The sequence below is a fragment of the Heterodontus francisci genome, chromosome 14 (assembly GCF_036365525.1).
Source record: "Heterodontus francisci isolate sHetFra1 chromosome 14, sHetFra1.hap1, whole genome shotgun sequence".
Taxonomy (NCBI): domain Eukaryota; kingdom Metazoa; phylum Chordata; class Chondrichthyes; order Heterodontiformes; family Heterodontidae; genus Heterodontus; species Heterodontus francisci.
The window spans coordinates 63,453,424-63,476,992 of record NC_090384.1 but is presented as its reverse complement, the minus strand read 5'-3'; the positions used below and the strand labels follow the sequence as shown (position 1 = coordinate 63,476,992).

The 23,569-nt window shown below is 44.4% G+C and overlaps 1 protein-coding gene across 5 annotated transcripts in view; it reads left to right on the top strand.

Moving 5' to 3' along the window:
* Positions 1 to 23,569, top strand: part of LOC137377078 (DENN domain-containing protein 2B-like) — a 565,382-nt gene that overhangs the window by 495,463 nt on the left and 46,350 nt on the right. The window lies entirely within an intron of this gene.

Sequence of the window (23,569 nt, the reverse complement as noted above, 5' to 3'; positions counted from 1 at the left end):
ATTTTTTTTCCTGCATTGTGGCCAAGCAGACACCATGATGGTCAGTGTCAGAGGGAGGGTAAGCAGTATGGAACTGTTGATGAATGAAAATTTGGGGTTGTGATTACAAGAATCGCGCTCGAATCAGTTCTTCACAGACAGCCCTGCAGACAGAGGCTTTCTTCTTCGCTTCCTCCCTTCCTCTTCCTCCTCATCCTTCAGCTGCTCAGCCACTTGCCATAGAGCTGGCGGCAAGACTGTGCCTTTATGACCTCCTGCTGAGAGCCCATAACCCCCTCCTCCACCTTCTTACAGCAGCTTGTCCTGCTCTGCTTAACCTCTGCTTCTTCTCCAAGGGGATTGCCTACTTAGTGCACCCATGCGTGGAAGCAACCAGATTGTGCAGAAGCCTTGAAGACAGCAAAAAGTCCTTCGCCACCAGAAACGTCACTCCCTGTAGCCTTTTAAAACTTGAAACAACTTTAGAAAGCACAAAATTAAAACAGAAACTACTGGAAATACTCAGCAGGTCTGGCAGCATCTGTGGAGAGAGAAGCAGAGTTAACGTTTCAGCTCTGTGACCTTTCATCAGAACTCTGTTGAAAGGTCGCTGATCTGAAACGTTAACTCTGCTTCTCTCTCCACAGATGCTGCCAGACCTGCTGAGTATTTCCAGCACTTACTGTTTGTATTTCAGATTTCCAGCATCCACTGTATTTTGCTTTTATTATAGAAAACATGAAACACTTTGTAGAATTGTAGCAGAAGAAATCAACCAGCAACTAACCTGTAAGCAGTTGATTATTTCTTTAAATAGCACTGATTTGGGAGGTGGGGGAAGGGTCCTTCTGAATGCTGAATGTTCAGCTGTGTGAGCTTAAGAGGGTCATCAGTTGGTGCGTGAGCTCCAAAATGGCACAGCTGGTATCAAATTAGCATTGCATGCTGATTGACGTCATGATTTGCCTGCTCTACATACTTCCAGTGGACATTCACTGCATGCACACCAACTCCTGTATCAATATGGTGTTCCATGTGGTCACTCCTCAGGTCTGCGCACATGCAGCGGATGCCATTTTGGAACTGTAGCACTCATAAAACATATCCAATTTCTCACCCATGTGTCTTAAGGTAAGATATTTTGTTCCCCTTTCGCTGACAGACTATTCATTGTGGGAGCAGGCAAATAACTTGCTCTGAGACCTATACCAAAGTCAGTCAGTGACTGGTTGCTAGGCAATGCGCCAAGAGCAGCACATGCTAACTAACCCACTAATTTTGCATCTCCCTTGTGGGAGAGCCTGTCTCAAAATGCTGAGAGGCTCCCTTAACAGCCCAGTTAAAAATTATTTCAGTAGGTCATGGCCTTATTGTAGATATTATCCTCCCTGTGTTTAGAGCTCACTTCCTTCCTTCCTTCTTGCTTTTATCATATACAAGAAATAAAATAATTTGTCAAGCAATGTTTTCTCTGTGATAAACTTCATCTACTCAAAGTTTGTTCATCAAAGTATTTAAAAAACTGCAAAACTTTAACAACAGAAATGTAAGTGTTATGGACTTGAAACCTTGTGATGTTTTTATGCTGGAGATGCAGGTAGAACTTTGGAGAACCAAGCATTGCGTTTTTGTTTACTGCACTTACCAACATAAGGAGAAACTGTTTAAAAGTGATAGGAAAGGAATGTGAGGCATTTCACAGACACGGCCAATATTGCTGTCATTCTAAACAGGAAATTGAAATTGTTTATAAGGGTAGAGTGGTATTGCACAGAGATAATGAGAGGGTGTCAGTATATGTGTTACTGCCCCTACTGAAGTGCAACGGCAGTTGAGTTCATGTGGTTGAATGGAATCTGCCTTTTACACCCAATCTCTGGTCACATTCTGGTACCAGGAGGGGACAGGCAGAAATTACTTTTTGTTTCCTTGCCATGATTCTCAATCAAAACAATTACTGACAGATTGGCTCTTAATCAGCAGTGCCAAACATCAGCTCTGAAAATATTTCAGTAACTACTAACAGTATTTGATTCCAGTCCTAAAGAAAAGAGTTTTCCTTCTCCCACCGCCACCCCCCCCCCCCACTCCCCGCAGAGTTTTACAAAAAGGCACTGTGCATTCCAGCAAGTGCACACTTTCCTTTTTAAATTTAATTGATTTCATTCCCTGTGTTCATTATTTTCAGTCACTGGTTAATGCGTTGGCATCTAGGTATTTTAGCACCGTTGTTAACACATTTAAAATATAATACTGTCCACTTTTGCATAAAGAGATGATTATTTTCTCTTCTTTTCCAATGTAAGGAATTTCACATGCTTTGGAGGTTCAAGAGCAGCCCATGAATGTGTGTACACATATATATATATATATATATATATATATATATGTTTAAAATATATGTACAAAAGCATGTGCACATGAGAGCACATGCATACGATTACATGCAAGTACAAGTACACATACATTGATAGCTGCTTCCAGCATTCAGCATTGGTAGAAGGAGACCGTATAACTATGACTGTCCACTCACAATAGCTTGCACTACATATTTGACCATCTAGTACTGTAGAAGTGGAGCAAGACTGAAATAAACCTCAGCCTTCTCTATCTAGATACTGCAGTACAAAACACAAAAGTTTACCACAAATCAGAACTAAACTGGCAGTGGTCTGAATGAAAGGTCAAACTGATACAGAGGGGAGTGCCATTCCGAGATTGTTAAGGCACAGTCTTGGGTTGCAGTAGAGGATTTTAACTCTGCATCCCACTATGCTGTGCCTGACCTAGAGTATATGAAGCTGCCATTGGCCGGAATTTTCCGCCTTCCCAAACGAGTGGGCTAGTGGTGGGGGCAGGGGTAACATTGAGTGGGAGGCGGGAGGGGGCTGTTCCTGACCCCCTCCCGCCACTGTTGCCAAAATATGCAGGGCGGCGGCGGTGAGTATCAGCCCACCCACCCCAGGCCAGTCAAGGCCCTTAAGTGGCCAATTAACTGGCACTTAAGGGCCTCCGTCCACCGCCACGAGTATTTTACACTTGGCTGGCAGGCGGCTGAGGCCTTAAAAACCCACCTGATGACATCAGGAGGCCTTCTTGCGGGGTGGGGGTGGAGGCCTCCTGATCGGGCACCCTGTGCTCCACAGAGGGCTACCCCCAAAGCCCCAACCACCCCCAACGCACAACTCTCCCCCCGCCCTCCTAACCGACCCCCCCACACCTTGCCTCGCTGGGGTCTGACCAATTGTCCCTGGCGAGGCCCTAAAAGCTGACCTTTTTCCTGGGTCGTCCTTCATCTTCTTCTGATAGCTGGGTGTAGTTCCAGCAGTGGCCACTGCTCCTGGTGGAGCTTCTGGAGCTAAGAACTGCCGGCCCACTAATTGGCCGGCAGCTCTATTAGGCGGGACTTCCTGCCTCAAGGCGGTGGAAGTCCTGCCCAAGACCAATTAAGGGCCTAGGGAGCGAAAAATCCCAGAGTGGCGCCCCAGGCACAGCAGAGACAGGCTCGCCTCTGAATTTTCAGCCAGTGGATGTGGCCTCCCGCCCAACAAAAAATTCCTGCCATTCAGTGCCAAAAGTGGAAGCCTATTCTGTTCACCAGCATTGATATCCCTCATTTTGATGGGCCACATAGTATACCTTGATACAATATATTCTTTTGCAATGCCATTTCATATTATTTATATGTATATGTATAAAAATGCTGTTTTTGTATGGTTTGTAAATATACAGTTTCCTGTCAATGGGTAAACATTTGCAGTCCTCAAAATGACAGCAATTAGAATCAGTTAATTGCAGAAATGCACTTTTATACAGTGCTAAAGAGAAAAATAAAGGTACACAATATGCCTGCTCGATACAACTGGTTTGTGTGCCAACTTTTAATAACCTTTCTTCAGCTATTTCGCTTTTTTAATTGGATAAGAGTTAAAGAGGAGAAGCTCAACAACAACACCTTGCATTTATTTAGCACCTTTCACATAGAAAAATGTCCCAAGGTGCTTCACAGTAGCAGAATCACACAAAAATTGACACAGAGCCAAAGAAGGATATTAGAAATGGTGATTCAAAGATCAACCGAAGAGGAAGATTTTAAAGCAGGGCCTTAATGGAGGGTATTCCCAAGCTTATGGCCTGGATGGCTAAAGGCACAGCCACCAACGGTGAGCTGAAGAGAGTGGGAGATGCGCGAATAGGACAAAGTTGGAGGAATGCAGATTTTTTGGAGTGTTGTGTGATTGTAGGATATTCAAAAGTTAGGGAGGGGCATAGCCATGAAGGGATTTGAACATGAGAATGCAAACTTTAAATGGAGGGCATTGGGGAATCAGGAACCAATGTTGGTCAGTGAGCAAAGGGGTGATGGGTGAGTGGAACCTGGTATGTGTTAGGCTTTAGCTTTGAATGAGACAAAATTTGTGGAAAGTGGGTTCTCCTTCATGATCACACCTGAAATTGGGTGGTATTGCAGCAGGGAATAAGGGACAATTTCGGTGGTGAAGACTGCCACTGCCTCATTACCCAACTGGCATTACCCTCCTGCACTCCCATTGGGATGACTGAGAGCTGTTTCTTCCCCACTTGCCACATGTCAATGGTGGTAGGGCTTGTGTCTCTAGTGGATTTTCCTCTTGTTTATCTGTGCCATCTCTACTTCCCAGAACTGAATGGGGAAATTGATGGTAAGCCCTGGAAGCAGTGGTAATGGAGGGAGAGGGCCTTATGGCAGCTCTTCTCCATTCATTCTCCTCCCAGCACAATCTGCTAAAGCCCTGGTCTCAATGATGACCAATGCAGGACATTATTTCCAATCTTCATGGCACTTCTGCCGCTATAATTGCCCAACCACCTCTTGTGCTGCAAAGGCAAGTACTGCTTCACCACCCTTGAGATTTTGTGGCCAGCCAATGGCAGCAGGAATCCAACTGGGAACGTGCTGTGCATATCTGATGAACCCCAGCCTAGGAAAGAGGGTGAAGAGAAATTAAAGAGATGACAGAAAGACATGGGGTGGGTGGGATAAGGAGAGAGAAAGACACACTGTTGAGTGGTGAATAGTGCAAGAAGAGAGGGTCAAGGTTTTAACATTGTTGGAGGGAAAGCCCTGACCCAATTTATCATTGCCATTGGAAGGAAAACCCAGAAATGCATTTTCCAAATCGCTGAACTGGATCATCGGAGATTTTGTTTAATTCATTCTTGGCATGTAGGTGTTGCTAGCAAGGCCAGAATTTATTGCCCATCCCTAGTTGCCTGAGAAGGCAGTGGTGGGCCTGTTTCAACTGTGTGGTTTTCTCGATCACTTCAGATGGCAGTTAAGAGTCAACCACTCTGGTGTCGGATTGGAGTCACATATAGGCCCGACAGGGTAAAAATGGCAGGTTTCCTCCCCTAAAGGACATTAGTGAACCAGTTGGGGTTTTGTAACAATCCAAAAGCTTCATGGTTGTTTTTATTCCAGATTTTAAAAAAATTGAATTTAAGTTCTCAAATGGCCATGGTGGGATTTGAACTCACATTCTCTGGATTATTAGTTGAGGCATATGGATTACTAGTTCACTAACATAACCACTGCTTTACTGTATCCTCCATTAATACACACATGTAATTAAAAACATTTTTTAAAACACATAAATTGAACAGGAAAAGTGGAAATAGTGCAACTTTAAAAATCCAAATAACCCAGACTGGTCCTCGGTCACAAGAAACCTCACAGATGTTCTCTCAGTGGTATTGCTGGGCTAAAGGAGAGATTTGGGTTGGTCAGTGGAAAGTTTTTCGTAAAGTCGATATCATCTCTACATTGTTTGGAACGCAGTCTAAACAAACACAGGCATAAGGTCTTTCTGACAGCCAATGACTGCATTCGGAAGGTATGTACTTCCCCTTAAAGTTTGTTTTTTTGCTCCCCATTTTTGTAGAGGCCTCGTTTGTTCTGTCAAACATGTTCGAAATTTGTCCTCACAGTTCATTTGTCCTTAAGTTAATAATTAAAATGGATAGCAACATCTGGAACTCATCATAGAAATATTTCTTCTTGGAACTGAATTCTAACAGTTATTCAGCAATGATTGACTACTTCAATCTCTTTCCCAACCTGTGTCCTTTGCCTTACTATAATTAATTAAGGAGGTTATGAAGGTTAATTAAAGTGGTTTCTGATTGATAACAAATTCTCTCCAAAGATATCTCAGTAACCTGTCAAAGATGACTGTAACATTTCAGTGTCAAAGTCAAAATTGTAGGAAGTGCATTTATTTTTAATTCATTCCTAGAATATTTTCAATTTTGAAATTCTTTGTATTGGAAGTAGAGTATCTATGGTAGTTGATTGCTGTTTATGGGCAGAATGCCACAAAGTGGCAGGAAGAGAAATAGAAAGTGCTACAAAATGCACAGCAGGCTACTCTGAAAATCAAAGAGAAATAAGTTACTGATTCAGATGGGATTCTTCCATGTCTTTCTTCCCAACGTGGTAGAATATAGATTCAGGGCTGAAGTTCTTTGCATAGTGACTTCTCTGATATTATTCAGGCTGTTAGAAATGTATTGCATGTTGCCTGAGAGCTACCTTACAGGGAGAGAGCGGGAAGCTGGAGAACAAGTCCCTTTAGTCTGATCTTATGGACAGGGACAGGAAGTAACTGTCTTCTCACATTCTATTCTTTCAGTGAGCAATTGATACAATGCACCATTAAAAACAACAACAAAATGAGAAAATAGGCCTTTTATAAATGCTCTGATGCTTTATGCTAGAACACATTGGGGAGAACTTGCCCAGGCTGGTGGAGAGGAGTTTTGGGTGGGTGGGGGGTGTGGAGTGGTGTGGAAATTGCAGAACATGATGTCAGGTCAGGATCCCGATGTGATCCCACACCCTTCCAGCTTTCCCAGGGCTGGGTTGGAATTGCAGTGGGGAACCCACATGGCTGAGGCGGGAAGCCAATTGAAGTACTTAAGAAGGCAATTAGGAGCGATTTTGCATCTGGATTCCCTCTTTCCCAACAGTGTAGTTGTTCCCTGCTGTGTCTTCAATGCAGTATGTTGGAGAAGGAGAGTGCACAGCAGGAAGAACCTCCGCAGTGAAACTGATAAGCTGTGAAGGGTTGGACCAGTGAAATTGAAGAGCTCCAGCCATGGCCAGGTGAGACACTGCTGTTCAAAGCATTCCTGCAGTCAGAGAGTACTATCACTGCTTGGCAGATTGCCAACTGCTTGTAAGACAATTCACCTGTCCAGTACATCATCCGCCTTCAGCTGTACTTCCCTGCTGTCAGCCTTTAGAGCGGCATGGGAACAGCTTATGCAATTCCGCCTTCCATCTCTGCTGAGGCAGGGGCTAACCACTGACAGCTGCTCCAGCAGCAGCAACATGAGCACCAGCTGCCTCCTCCTCCACAGCCAAATGCCCCTCCAGAGGGAAGAGGGGATGTCCACCGAGATCCAGCTGGAAGGAGGAGAGACCCCCACACAGGAACTACAGGCAGTGATTCTGCTTTCTCGACATGTCTGAGCACCAGTGCCTCGGGAGGCGCAGGCTCTCCTCGCAAGTCGCTGCTGACATGTGCAACTTTGTGGATCAAGACCTCCTTCTCAGTAAACCAGTTGGACACTCATTGCCAGTGGTTGGCACGGGGTCTGTCATTCCTCACTACTGCCTCTCCCACCTCGCGGCTCTGCCTGTCACCAAGTTGTGTGCTGCTCTCTTCTGCAAGGAGAGAACACAGAGAGGATTGAGGGCTAGTAATGGTTTCTGTGCAGAGAAGGAAAGGACAACATTTGTGGAGGGTGACTGAGAGATATGGGTGTGAAGGGCAATAGGCTGAGGGTGCGTGTGAGTATTGGCTGCTCAGATGGGGATGTGAGGTGCCTGCAGTGAGAGGAATGTGTGCAGCTGCAAGGTGCGGTGACCTGAGGAGTGCTGTGCAGGAGAATGCTGAGCAAGTCAGAGTGTGGGGTTTGGCACCTGAAAGTATTACACTACTCGCCTTTCCTGCTCTCCTGAGGTCCTTGATCTTGTTGGTGCACCGTCTCCAGGTTGGAGGGAACATACTCCAGCTATTGACCCTTGGCCACTTCCATGCACACCTGCTTGGAGAGGAGAGCTCACCTCACTGCAGCCTCTCAGATCCTGCAGCAGGAGCTCTAAATAAGAGAGGGTGACCTGGCGGGGTGGGGGGTCAGTGGGGGGTTGTCGGGGCAACAGCCTTTCCTGGTCTCCTTTCCATTCCTTTGGGTGTTGCAGCCTGAAAAATCCAAGTGCTGCTGAGCTTTTCTGAAACATGCCGTGGTCCCTTCAAACAGAAATCCTTCCTCTGACAAAATGGCTGTGTCATCCCACCCACCCTCCCTATTTAGTCAAGGAGCCTGGAGGCAGGCTCTTAATTGTTTTGCTCTGGTAAAGAGCAACTGAAAGGCCAGCTAATTGGGAGATTAGGTTTGCAACCTGAAAATGGTCCCACTGTTGTGCCAGAGTCTCAGGTGGTAAGATTCTGCCAATTGTTTCCAAATTATCAGGGATTCATTTATACAAATTGAATACTATCAAAGATAAGGATATGGGCATGAAAACAACCAATGCTGGTAATCTTTGGATTTGTATTGACTCTTGCCCATCTGCTCCTGAAATGGTGTGAGGTACACAGGAATGATGGGGGAATAGTCTTTATTTTTAGTCTATAAACTATAGTCTATAGTTTTATAGCAAAGTCTTTAAACTAGAGACTAGATTAAAATTAACCCCCCACCCCGAGATCTCGGGGGACACTTTATTTTCAGTTGTTCAGTTTCTTACAGCATTCTGTGGCATTCCTCAATGCCACACTACTGCTGAAATGATCACATGCAAACCAGCCAATTATATAACCCATTACTTGTTCAAATCCTGGAGCTGTAAACACATGACATCACTAAAGTAAATAATGAATGAGAGAACAATGCAAATGTTAGTAGAAGGGGAGAAGCCAGCACTGAGTAAACAGTAAAAATAGAAGAATGCCCCCAAAATTGGTTTACGGCCTCCAGAGCTGCAATGATGATGGAGAAATCCATTATTTGGACAATCCCCAGTGTAAAGTAAGTTTGGTAACTTGTGGCACAACTGGGCGACCACAAGTCAACGTTAAAAAAATGCTATCATAGAATGGTTACAGCTCAGAAGGAGGCCGCTTGGCCTGTCGTGCCCATGCTCGCTCTCTGCAAGAGCAACTCAGCTAGTCCCACCCGCCATCCCTTTCCTTGGAGCCCTGCAACTTCTTTTATCTTCAGGTTATTATCCAATTCCCTTTTGAAAGCCACAATTGAATTTGCCTCCAGCACATTCTCAAGCAGTGCATTTCCAGATCCTAACCACTCGCTGTGTTAAAAAAAAATGTTTTTCCTCTCGTTGCCATTGCTTCCCTTGCCAATCACATTAAATCACTGTTCTCTGGTTCTGGACCCTTCTGCCAATGGGAACAGATTCTCCCTATCAGTCTATATCCCTTGTGATTTTGAACACTTCTATCAAGTCTCCTCTAGATCTACTCTTCTCTAGGAAAAACAACCCCAGCTTCTCCAATCTATCCTTGTAACTGAAGCCCCTCATCCCTGGAACCATTCTCGTAAATTTTTTCTGCCCCCTCTCTAAAGCCTTTAATCCTTCCTTAAGTGTGTTGCCCAAAATCACACACAACACTCCAGTTGGTGCCAAACCAGAGTTTTATAAAGGTTCATCATCATTTCCTTGTTTTGTACTCTATGCCTCGATTTATAAAGCCCAGATCCCGTATGGCTTTTTAACCACTTTCTCAATCTGTCCTGCCACCTTTAATGACTTGTGCGCATATACTCCCAGGTCTCTCTGTTCCTGTACCCGCTTTAGAATTGTATCCTTTATTTTATATTGCCTCTCCTCGTTCTATCTACCAAAATGTATCACTTCATACTTCTCTGTATTAAATTCCATTTGCCATATGTCTGCCCATTCCACCAGCCTGTCTGTGTCCTTTCAAAGTCTATCACTATCCTCCTCACAGTTCACAATACTTATAAGTTTTGTATCATCTGCATATTTTGAAATTGTCCCCTGTACAAGTCTAAGTCATTATATACATCAAGAAAAACTAGTCCTGGGACCAACCCCCAAATGTTCAAACGTTATACATCCAAACATCTGCCTTTCCAGCTGTGAGGGTGAGAGACAACGATACTAGGCATTAGAAGTTTCAGAAAAATTGTTCAGGTTAAGATTAAAGCAGGTATGAATAGGGTTCAGCCCCTTACCCTGTGGTTCTTCAGAACAGTGTCTTTCTACTGGGCCACCGCACCATATAACATAATGCAGTGGTTCTCAAAGCTTTTTGGTAGAGGTACTCCTTTTCAAATGGATTAGTAATCATGGATGCCCGGGCTCGATTTAAATTGTAATACTATAACCTCCTTGCATATTTACATTTCGGAATGTAAAGTTCGTCAGTGACTAGTTAAATGGACTTGCATGAAATTTTACCAGGACTATCTGATATAGTGAACATTGATGCAATTGGTGATGTGAAAACTTTTATCTTCCCTTCAGCTGAAAGGGAACCTTACAGGTTCAGTAACATACCTGTTGAATACTTCACCACACAACATCTTCCTCCTCTTCCTGGAGTGAGATTAGGCCCGCTGGCTCCTGGTGGGAACACTGACACTGTATCAGATGTAACCCTCGACTGCCCGCCGACTCACTACACACCTGCTGAGTGTTTCAGGGTTCTTCTTTTTCCTCCTCTGCTGTTTACTGATCTGTCTGTGCTGGATTATCGCTGATACACTGCCTGGGCTGCATCCATTTCTACCATCAGGATTCCGCCAATAACTGGGACTTTAGTCCAGGTCCAGCTGCTATACTCAGTGAACCAAGCGCAGCTTGATGATTATTCTAGGCCCCTGGACAAGGCTGATGGGGTGGCTCCTTCCTACCCTCCGCCAGCCCCTGCACTGCGAGTCCATCCCTAATGTCTCTGAGGCCTCTCATTTCCTCTCTTGGGATTCGCAGTCAGTCTGTTTTGTGTCTGTTTCCGGCACTGCCTCAGACCCAGTGATCACTTAGCAGTGTCTCGCTGTGTGAGTGCACTAGGCTGTAGGTGCACTTCTCGAGTGGACAAAGGAAATCAAAATAACGGCCAACAGTGCATCCCCGATCCACACCATCACAGCAACAGGTCCCATTCGCATCATTCTGTGGACCATCTGGAAAGTCTCTATGGACCATTGACATATGAATACTTGGGTAATTACAATGTAGTAAATTGATTGAGAGATGCAGATTATATAACAAGGAAATAATACTCAGAAAATGCAATATCTAGGGAATAATGGGGATATTGACGTTACAGTATACAGCTAAAAAAATGGTTCGTGGATAGCATGGAGTCTGCTGCTACCACAACTTAAAGAGCAACCCAAACACAACAGTGTTTTATCTATCATGGTAACATGCAATTTTATTGAAGTTATATATCAAATATTACCCACAGTACTGATACTGAAAAATACAGGATTCAGATATAATATTTTTAATACCATTTATTTAGAAACAAAAGCAAGAAACAAAGATGAGGAAAGCTCATTTAAGCAAGAAATTGGTCCCCCAAATATTCTAAGTCTGCGTTTGCTGACAAGGCAACCACTGGGTGGCGCAGTACTAGCACATGCACAAATGCAGCCTTGTCCACTGAAACGTCACTGTCTGTGATGTTCAGGCAGCTGCCAGGATTAAAGATGGCGTTGCTCAATTTATCACAGAAGAATAACTTCAACCCAAAAATCCCCTCTGTCGGTCTCTCCTGCACCAGTCTTCTCACTGCTGGCATGCCGCTGCCTTCCCTTAAGCACTCGCTACAGCCTCGCCGTTTTCCCCCCCCACCCCCCCCTCAGCCATTCGCTCCAGACCTTGCCACTGCTCTCCACCCCCCCACCCCCACCATTCCGCTCCCCTCAGCCAATTGTTCCCCGCTCCTCGCTTCCCACCAGCAACCCCCCACCCCCACCCCACTCTCTGGCCGCTTGTTCCCCACCCTCCGGCCGCTTGTTCCCCACCCTCCAGACACTAGCTCTAAGCTGCGCCACTTCCCTCTTCTCAGCCACTTGCTCCCATGTTCGATGATTCTCCATGTGCCAATCGAAGAAGAAAGTTAGGCCGTGACGGGTGACGGGGCGACGTAAGAGCAAAGTGGCCGAGAGGAGGGAAGTGGTGTGAGCTAGAGCTATCGGCTGGAGGGGGAGGCGGGGTGCGAGTGGCCAGAGATCGGGGGCGGGGGTGCTGGGGGAAGTGAGGAGCGGGGAACAATCGGCCGAGGGGAGTTGGGGGGAGCAGTGGCGAGGTCGGGAGCAAGTGGCTGAGGGGGGGAAGCAGCCGGTGGCGAGGGAGTGGGGGGGGGGTGGTGGTGTAGAAAGCGTCAAGGCCTGGAGCTGGAGCTGAGGGGGGAGAGCAGCCAGTGGAGCGGGAGAGAGTAGCTGAGTTGGGGGAGCGAGTAGTGGGGATTCAGCTCCAGCCTCAAAGTGCCTCATTCAGCCACTTGATGACGTTGGCATTACGCGATGATGTTTTCCCACGCATGTGCCAATTAGTCCTGGCAAGATGGAGGCTGCGCATGCGCAGCATCTCACTGAGAGCAGGAGACCGTTTGTGCACGTACACAGCTTGGAGCGCTCTGATGACATCGGCAGGCCGCTGCCTTGTCAGGACTCAGTTTGATACTACTGCTCCCAAGCCTAACATCCAAACCCATCTTGAACTCTCCTAGTGTCTTTGATTCCAGTACCTTACCTGGTAGGTCATAGCAAACATTTCTTCCCTTTTTTGAGTAAAAACATTTCTTCTAAGATCTCTTAATTTTCCACAAATTTTAATGTCTGTCTACTTGTTCTACTGGCTTGTCTGAATTTAAGATAATATTTTGGGTTTGCCTTTTAAGACTTTGCATAATTCATAAAACATATGGCTGAATTTTTCCAGCCCCATGGTGATGGGCTGGGAGGTGGGAGGGTTGCTCATATGGAGGGGAAGGTGTCGAGAAGGGAGCCTGGTGTCTTCCCGCCACCATGGCATATTACCAGCAGCAGACACCTTAGCGGCACAGCCACCCACTGGGTGGCCAATTGAGCCACTTAAGTGCCCAATTAAGAGCCACATCCCACCACTGTTGGCATTTTGCCCACTCCCAAATGGATTCCCAGGGGGACGCTTTTTATGGCCCCTCCATGGCCCACGAAGGGGTTCCCAGTGGCATTGGCTGCCTCTTCAGCCAAGGCGCCACTGCTGGAATGTACCATCCACTTGCTTAACAGTACTTCCCTAATCTTTGAAGGCACCTCGGCATTGAGGCACCCTCTCCTTCATGCTACAGCCTCAGCAGTGGTCACCTCTAACAGTGGTGCTGCTGAGGCTGCCAAGCTGCTGGCCTCTGATTGGGCCAGCAGCTCTGGGAGACGAGCCGTCATCCTCAATTAGACTGCAGCCTCTTAATTGGTTGCCCCCGGATCTCATGGTTAAGAAAGCGTCTGTGATGATTGGCTTTGTAAATGGGGCACTGAATACAAAAACAAGGAAGTCATGCTAAACATTTATAAAACTCTGGTTAGGCCTCAGCTGCAGTATTGTGTACAATTCTGGGCAACACACTTTCGGAAGGATCCCAAGGCCTTGTCGTCTTTAGCAATCTAGGATATATGCCGTTTGACCCAGAATATTTTAGTCTTCAGTTCATTTAACTTACCAGATTGTTCCTCCTCACTCATTTCAAAATATTGTTTGATTTTGGTTAGCACAATTATTAGATATCAAGCCAGTATTTTCCACCATGTTGAACACTTCTCTCTTTACAAAAGGCAAAACACAAGCTTTCGAATAGTAGGTGTTTTATTTACATAAAATAAATGAATGAACAATATACATTTTCCACATTGAGAATATAAATTTCCAATTCTCCTTGGGTTATGAAAAAAAATCAAAGAATCAACTTGCTTGCTTTGCGAAACATGAGCTCTTGATAATCTTTCATTCTGCTATAGGTTTAATTTTTAGACTGAGCTATCTGGGTATGTGGGCAAATGACATGGCCGTTCAAAGTATCTGAACCAAGTTAAGTTATTTGATTACAGGCCTTGTGGTACCTTGCTTGCTTGTAAAAGGTAGTTTTAAAAAAAATGGAGAGATTTTCATATTCCATTTGTGAATTGAACTAGTTTTTGGTTTAGTTAATTGGATATTTGAACTCATCAGTGTAGTTAACATAAAAGACAGTGATTATTTCAGCCAGTCACACGTTCTTTGTCCAGCAGGCGTGATGCTTTTAAGGTATGATATACTTGAGAGATGTGATGTTGTGGATGCACAAAGTTGCTAAACTTTCAATTATGCAGAAGTGATATAAATAAATTATGATGCCTGTGTTGAAATGTTTTGGCAATCAATGGGTTAAATATATTAGAGACCATCAGAAACCAGTTATTAAAGTCTGCGCTATCTGTATATTGCTGATTGAATTTTTCTGTTTGCACACAGTACAAACTGGGATTAAATAGTCAAACTATTAACACTAGCAATTCCCGGAGAGACAGCAGTTAAACCTTAGAAGCAGGTCTTGTTATGGGACCAAGTCCAACTTCCTGTTGTTTTGGCAACCCAGAAGTATAGAATTTCAGACATCTGGCTTATCTTGCTATAGTCAGGGTTTTGACTGCCACCACTGACAGACATTAAAACCACTCTACTGCATAGAGTTCAGCTTGCCACAGTGGCAGGGGGTACCAGGTTTGTTATGACTATTAGGAAGAAAAACTTGGTTACCATTTTCTGGACTCGAATCAGCAAAAAATACTATGCTACAAGGTACCTTAGTTCTGATTTATGCCTACTTTACCCCACTATACTTCCGGTCTAGGCTAGATAAAATTCTAATTTCACTGATATAACTGAGTCTTTGGGCACCACCAGGCTTTGCTTGCACTACAAGTGCAGCAGTTTTCTTAAGTCACCCCTAAATGTATTCTTCAGATGACTAGCAAACCAAGTACTAAATCTAATCCAAAAGTCAATATGGTTAGCCAATCCAGAAACAATTAATGGTGAATAATCTTTCACTGCAATATAAAAGTTGATACAGTATTAATATAATTGATAAAGCAAATTTGGTTCCTGCTAACTGGACAGGGAAATCTACTTGGTTTTATATTTCCTCTTGCTGCTATGTATAGAGGGAAAAGAATAAGTAAAACTTCCAGATGTCCCAAAGCTCTTTACAGCCAATGAAGTACTTTTGAAGTGCAGTAACTGTTGTAATGAAGGAAACGTGGCAGCCAATTTGCACAAACAGCAATGTGATAATAACCAGATAATTTGTTTTTGTGATGTCAATTGAGAGATAAATATTGGCCAGGACACGAGGGAGAACTCCCCGACTTCTTCAAAATAATGCCATGGGATCTTTTACAGCCATCTGAGAGGACAGTTGGGCCTCAGTTTAACTTCTCATTTGAAAGACAACACATCTGACAGTGCGGCGCTCACTTGGTACCTCACTGTAATGTCAGCCTAGATTTTAGTGCTCAAATCCCAGAGTGGAACTTGAACCTACAACCTTCTGACTCAGAGAGATTATAAATACTTCACAATTTCTGGTATTTGAACTGAATAAAATCAAATTCCCAAATTGCCTTTATAAATTTAAAAAAGTCTAAATACACGTGTCATCTATGCACAGCTACAATTTTGCGGGCTTCTAAACATCTGCCAAGCGGATGTGCAGCTGTGTTTTGTCAACAGTTGGAAATAAACTTTAGTATTGTGAGATGCTGCTGCTATTCAGTTGCAAGTCAGAGCACATACATACCAGAGCATTGTGGAATTGTCAGCTTGGTTTGAACTCATCCATTCCGAAGGTTTTGGAACAAAATTTCTGGACCAAGGCCAGTCCCTTGTCTAAAACTGTGAATCATTAAAGAGAATAAATAATCTGCCACAAAAAACTCTCAGTAAGAATACACAAGGAGAGCTATCAGAGACAGGACTGCAAAGGAATTTTGGAAGCATTTACTCCTCCTTGAAATCCTATTGCAGTTTCTCAGGATAATGATACAACCCGCAGTCGTGATGCCCTGCTGTTTGTACATTCACAATATTATATCTGTTTATGAAAGGAAAACCTCTTCCTCTGCAGTTCTTCTGCTGTTATTGCAGCAGGAACACTGAATAAGTGCATTAGGGAAACATAATGAAAACATACTTAAAACACTGCAGTGGACAATATGGCTTAAAAAAGCAGTTGCCGTGAAATTCGGTAAGACCCAAAAATCGGCGCGAGGATCACGATGTGCGATTAACCTATGCCTGTTACTTCTGATACAGGCAGTATGCAAGTTTCATGCAGTCTGCTCATTTAAACGATTGTAATGTGCCACCAGTGATAAGTGCACTGTTGAGTGGCTGCATGCCTGAGCAGGGGACACATAATGGTGAGAGGTTAGCACAAGTTCAGGCTAGCCTGCACTACTTAAAGCCAACTTGCACCTCTTAAAGGGGAGGTACATTTTGGCTGGAGCTGGTACTGAAAGTCATCATAAAAGTGAGTTTGACCTGGGAAAAACATAAGAATGGAACAACATGGCAGACAGTGGGCTTCAAGATTTTCTGATGCTGCATTGGAGGCCCTGGTCGAGGAGGTGCAGAGGAGGAGATGTCAACTATCTGCAGGGTGCTAGAAGGCCCTCCAGACAAACTTTCAGAAGGCAAGGGACCATAGAACTGTGGAAGTTAATTCCGGGATTCTCGCTCTGAGGACCTGGAATTAGTGCCTCAAGAAGTTCTGTGACCTCACACGTGGTCAAGGTCAGTAAATGCATCTTCAAATGCTATATCCTACAAACTGCACCACAAGCCTCAGACACTGCTCAATACACCACACACTCATCACTCATCTACCAACAATCTCTATCAATCACGTCTTATATTTAACATTCCCAGCTTCACCTCACCCTCACACACTTAGCACTGCTGTAAGCCTCACACCCACAACTCATAGCTTGCACACACTGCCAGCTATTCAACCATGACAGCCACATCACTCTGTCACGTTGCACCACACTCACTGACACATTTACCCCTCTCTTGCAGGACAAGGTGGCACATAACCATAGATGCATGTCCTTATCCTCTGCCCCCCACATCATTGGAGTGGCCATGACTGAAACTGTGGCCAGCAGCGAGGCTGAAACCATCGAAGATGGCTGATATCAAAATTTTCTTCTCAAATCTCACTTCCCCAATCTCACTTCCCCTCTTTCCACAATCTCTTCCAATTTACAAGCTGCAGATGGCGTAAGAATGCATCTCTTGCTTCCCCCCTCCCCACCACCACTTCCAACGCAACCCTAGCCTTATCCTAACCTGGCTAGACAATGGAAGAGAAAGAGGTGGAAGGCCAGGAAGACAATGATGATGAAGAAACACTGCCATTGGCTCTCATATTCGCAGCCACAAGCTCAGCTGAAATTGTGCGTACTTTAGAGGATAACTTAGAGGTGGGATCTGCATGTGGTGAGTCCCTGGCCCAAGTGGGCTGCAGCCAGGGCATGGGGCAAAGGTAGCACAGGTGCCAGCTTCCCAGAGGGCAAGGTTGCACATGAGTTCTGCTGCACAAGACTCAGATGGGCAGCTTACAGTTGAAGGCTGATGGGTATGCACATTGAAATATTTGGTGCATTAGGAAGCCTACCAGAAAGCCTGCAGTCAGTGTCAAGGAACATGGAGGAGTCTGGCATTAACTTGGCACAGGGCTTTGCACAGAACTTGGAATCCAACCTCTCCAGTGTAGAAGTTGTGGCCAACTCCATGAAAACACGTGCAGACTTAACCATGATGCGGCATCTGATGACTGTATCTCAGCTTCTATTGCAGCATAAGCAATACACTGGCATGGATTGAGAATTGGTAAATGGACAGAAAACAGAGAGTAGGAATAAACAGGTCATTCTCAGATTGGCAGGCTGTGACTAGTGGGGTAGCAGAAGGATCAGTGTTCGGCTCCAGATATTCACAATATATATCAATGATTTGGATGTGGGGACCAAATGCAATATTTCCAAGTTTGCTGATGACACAAAACTAGGTGGGAATGTGAGTTGTGAGGGGTATGCAAAGCAGCTTCAAGGGGATTTAGACAGACTACATGAGTGGGCAAGAACATAGCAGATGGAATATAATGTGAAAAAATGTGAAGTTATCCACTTTGATAGGAAAAACAGAAATGCAGAGTATTTCTTAAATGGTGAGAGATTGGGAAGTGTTGATGTCCAAAGGGACCTGTGTGTCCTTATTCATAAGTCACTGAAAGCTAACATGCAGGTGCAGCAAGCAATTAGAAAGGCAAGTGGTATGTTGGTCTTTATTCCTAGAGCATTTGAGTACAGGAGTAAAGATATCTTGCTGCAACTGGTATAGAGCCTTGGTGAGACCACCCCTGGAGTATTGTGTGCAGTTTTGGTCTCCTTACCCAAGGAAGGATGCACTTGACATGGAGGGAGTGCAATGAAGGTTCACCAGACTAATCTTTGGGATGGTGGGATTGTCTTATGAGGAGAGATTGAGGAGACTGGGCCTATATTCGCTAGAGTTTAGAAGAATGAGAGGTGATCTCATTGAAGCATACAAAATTCTTACTGCGCACGACAGGGTAGATGCACGAAGGATGTTTCCCTGGCTGGGGGGGGAGTCTAGAACCAGGGGACACAGTCTCAGAATAAGAGGTAGGCCATTTAGGACTGAAATGAGGAGGAATTTCTTTGCTCAGAGGGTGGTGAATTTTTGGAATTCTCTACTCCAGAGGGCTGTGGAGGCTCAGTCATTGAGTATTGTTAGGGTCAGGTAGGGAGGGGTCGAAGGGTTTCCCTCTCCTTGTTTGACCACAACAGGTTTAATTCTTTCTTAAAGTGAATGTACTGGCCAATTCAGTAGGTATTTGATTACTTACTTGCTATGATCACAACAAGAACCAACCAGACAGGTTTTCTTCAGTTTAACGATGAGGTTAATTTTATTGTACCTAAACCGAACTACTGAAAATAATAAACAACGCACCAACTTTCACTGACACACAGACAAATAGGTTAGAGAGTGGGGAAAGATAGATTGGTCGAGTTAGAGTCCGTAGAAAAAAGGGGTATACAGTCTGTGGCATTTGGTGATTCAGCTGGCTTCGAGCTAAATTCGGTAGTCCTGAGGCTTTTAATTTGAAGAGGTGGTTGACTGGTTTGTTGGTCTCTTGGAGACAGTGATACAGATGACTTCCTCCAACTGGGTTTCTAATTGTAGCTGGAGGATGCAACGGTGGTCAGTCAACAGGCAGAGATCGAATCTCGTTAGCTGAAATGGAGAGAGAGAGAGAGGGACCTCCACTTGGGTCTGCACGTGACAGAGTCCAGAAGCTTCTCCTTGCTGCTGCAGAGAAACTCGAGCTGAAAACTACAGATGGGGAGGGGCTTGTCACATGACAGTCACCCAGTGATTCAAAAATGGTCGCAGTGTTTCTCTCCATGCTAAAAAGAACAGGTAGTTCCTTTAAACTTCCTGGGTCTTGGTTCTTGCTGGGATAAGCAGCCATTTCATCTCCACCTCACAGGCTTTGTAATGCAGGATACAGTGTTGCAAATTAGGTAGCCATCTTAAGCTGCTAGCAAAGTCATCTTTTATCTGTTCTTTTTTAAATGTCTTGTAAAAAAAAAAGTCAGATCTCCAGTCAGTGGATTAAAGAAAATTATCATTCAACAAAGCAAGTTGGCGTGACAGTATATTCAAGATAGAAATCAATAGATTTCTAGATATTAAAGATATCAAGGGATATGGGGATCATGCGGGAAAATGGCATTGAGGTAGAAGATCAGCTATGATCTAGTTGAATGGCGGAGCAGGCTCACTGGGCTGAATGGCCTACTCCCACTCCTATTTCCTAGGTTCCTAAGGAGAAGCCACCCAATGCCTAGGCGCTGCAGTGGAAGCTCACACTGAGGTCATGCAAGCTCACACTGCTGCCATTATGGCTGTGTATACCAGTGTTCAAAGGGGCTTACATGGTGTCACAGCAGTCTAGCAATCTGTCCTCCAACACATTGCCAAGGATGCTGAGAGTGGCAGTGATACAGTGGAGCTCAAATCTGATGTCCTCTCTCAGGATGACAGCTCTCGTTCTCCCACGCTGCCACTCCACCAGTGTCCTTGCTGTTGCCAGCCAGCCAGCCAAGATAGCTGCTGCCCATGCTGAAGTGGTGCATTTCAAAGCTGGGCTTTCTAGGGCCAGAGCTGCTCGACATTGTCCAGCAGATTGTCCAAATGGTCTGTGCAAAATTTTTGAAGCCAGGAGAGAGGCCTTCAGCACATGCCACACCACTCCCTGTAACATCAGCAACTTTAAATGACTCTGGAAATAAGCAAACACTTCTATAATCACAGCAGAGACCAGTAGGAATCAATCAGCAACTAACCTGAAGGTGATTGTTGATACCTTTAAAGAGCACTGATGAACATGTGTTCAGCTAAGTGAGGTGAAGAGACATCATAAGCTGCAGCATTGAACTCCAAAATGGCGCCACTAGCATCAAATCACTGTTACTTGCTGATTGACGTCATGGTCTGCCTACTTTGCACATCTGTGGTGGACACACCTTGTGCACGCATAAACGCCCTCACCAAAATTGCAGGTGAAGAAATGTGTGCATGTGCTGTGGACGCCATTTTGGAGCCAAAATGGCACCTGTAACACCAAAAGAATGGGCGCTATGCATCAGAATTTTGCAGCCAATATCCTTAATGACTTTGAAATACTGGATGCCAATACCATGTAAATGTATGCACAACAATACGCGACAGGGATATTGACTTAATTATGATTAAGTGATACTGTAGTTTCATTTGTCAGTGTATTTTTAGGAATATTAAAAAGTGTTCTTCATCTGATGTCAATTTAAAATAAATTGAAAGCTGATTTTGAACTTCAAAAAGCAAATAAAGCTCCAAAAAAATTGATACATCAAAAATGCCCTGGGTTATGAGCCTGTTGTGTGAAAACAAGTAGTTACATGGGCTTTGTAATTTGAGCAGTAGCTATACACAATGAAGGGAATTTTATGCTATCCCCATGTCGGGTTAGGAGGCAGGGAGAGCATGTAATCGGTTGGATGGTGGCGCCTCCACCCAATTAGGTCCGGGGCTGGACCCCGTTGTTAATTGAGGCCCTTAAGTGAGGAATTAATGCCCAGCAGCGGGCGGAACTGTTTGTTTTGTGCGGGAGTGGGGGTCCCTTGTCAGGCACCAAGTGCCTTTTAACAAGGGACCTGGCATCAGCAAGGGGGGGCCCACTGAGAGGCACGCTGCTGCACTTGCTGCTGAATCCCGTACACCCCTTCCCCTGCAATCCCCACCCCATGAAACCTCTCCCATCTTGACTTACCCATGGCCTGATTCCAGGGCCTTGGGTATGTGCTCTATCGGGCAGCAGCCACTGCCTCCGCGTTGGCGCTGCTCAAGAGATGCCAGCCTCTGATTGGCCAACAGCTTGGATCCTGGGGAAGGCCCCTCACTGTCCACTTAAGATCTTAATTGACACTTGATCCAGCGGGCCTTCCCCAGAGGAGGTGACATGCGGCTCTCACCGGTGCTTTTGCCGGTGATCGAGACCCCCGTCACCAAGACAAAATCTCGGACAACATTTTTTTACTTGTACTGGAACAAAACCCAAGTGTATGAAAGCCTGAGGGGGTAATTTAAATGTTGAAGGCATAAAATTGTTAGTGTATTGCAGAGGGGTCTGGGGCCATTCCTCCTGCTCAGAAAACTTTCAATTTTTTTACATTAAACTTTATACATTCCGATTAATTTGTAACCATTTTATATTTAACAATTAGGAGATTTTTAATCTAAAAAAAGAAAAACAAAGTGGTCTTTGCATTTTTAACAGATCAACAGATCATCAATTAGCCAAAAATCACACTCCCACATCTAGCCCCCTCCACACCAGTTCAGAGACACTGTACACCATCCAACTCCACATCCTTTCATATGCACATTGGCCTGGAAATTCCTGTCAATTTACACCCAAAAAATGGCATAATGTCAATTTCTAGCCCCAAAGATCATTGGAAATTTGGGCATAACTGACTTAGAACCACTCTTACACCTGAATTTCCTCAATATGGTTCTCAGAAGCCTATCCTGACGCTCCACTGCTTATTGGCATTGTCCACCCCACCCTTCATCTGAAAGAATGAAAACTCAAATTTCCTTCATTTATGTAAGTTTAGAACTGTTGTAAACTTGCCCCAAAACTTTCAGTGCACAGACCTCCTTTAGATTTATGCTCCCTTCAAAGAGATTGACAAATGCAATGGAATTCAGAGAGCTCTTACCACAGAGGGTCAGGTTTCCTGAAAACTATGTAAAGTACATGTGTTCTGAAAATAAATTCATGGGGGTAATGTTTTAAAATTATTTATGGTGGGTAAATGCAAGTTTTCATGTCGAAGACACCAATATATGCTGATTAAGTGCGTTTGATTTGAAAGGGGTTGTTAAGCCTATAGATCACCAGAGCAGCCAGGTGTCTGCTTTTGATCATCATTGGTCACTTTGAAGCTGAGTTAAAAAATTAATCACAGTACAGAAGAGCAAGAGGACAAACTGAAAGATGATTAAAACTCTAAGATCTCAACTTTAGTAGGAATCTTAGACAACTGTAATCACTTCATATCAGACATTTCTGTATTTTTAATTAATACATTATTGAACATTTTAAAGTCAAGTTGGCTGAACTCCTTTTCAATTATATGGGGCAAATACTGTAATTTCTTTTTCAACTGATGAACAATATGACAGTACAAAATCAATGGTATTCAGCTGTGTGTTGTGAGAGTTAATGAAATCATTTCAGCAATGGAATGAGGCAGGAATTGTAATACTGAAAGGACAGATAGTTTTCTTTCTTGGATAATGGACCATTCTATCCCCAACTCCCAACTATTGGTTTCGCAAGTAGACTTTGATTCTACCTGAATCCCACACAGAGGGTGAAAAATCTCTCAGACACTATCGGCAGGCTTTGAAAGAAGCACTCTGGGACACTAGTCATTCGTCACCAAGGTTTATTAACACATTCCCAGAATGGTTCTGCAGTCATTAGGTCGCACATCCAGTGATAAATCTATGAAAAATGTTATTATGTATTTATAATACATAGAAAATAGCAACTGTTGACATATTACTGTTAAAGAGATTTGGTAAGTTGGGACAACAACACGAGCGGGCATTTCTTTGTTACATCTAAGTTACGCTGCTTGAAGTCCACAGGAAATTTCAACGTTAATTGACATCTGCAAAATTAGCATTCATCTGGGCTGAACTGCCCATATACGCCCTTACTGGAAATTCCAGACCATTCTTGCCATTTAATTCTGGCTCTGTTTCCCTTCATGCAACTAGGCTCTCTTCTACCACTCCAGGCTGCTACCGATCTTCCACCCCCTTCATCCCCATTCATTGTTTACTCCTGCCAATTTTCTCTGATTTAGCTGATATGCTTGC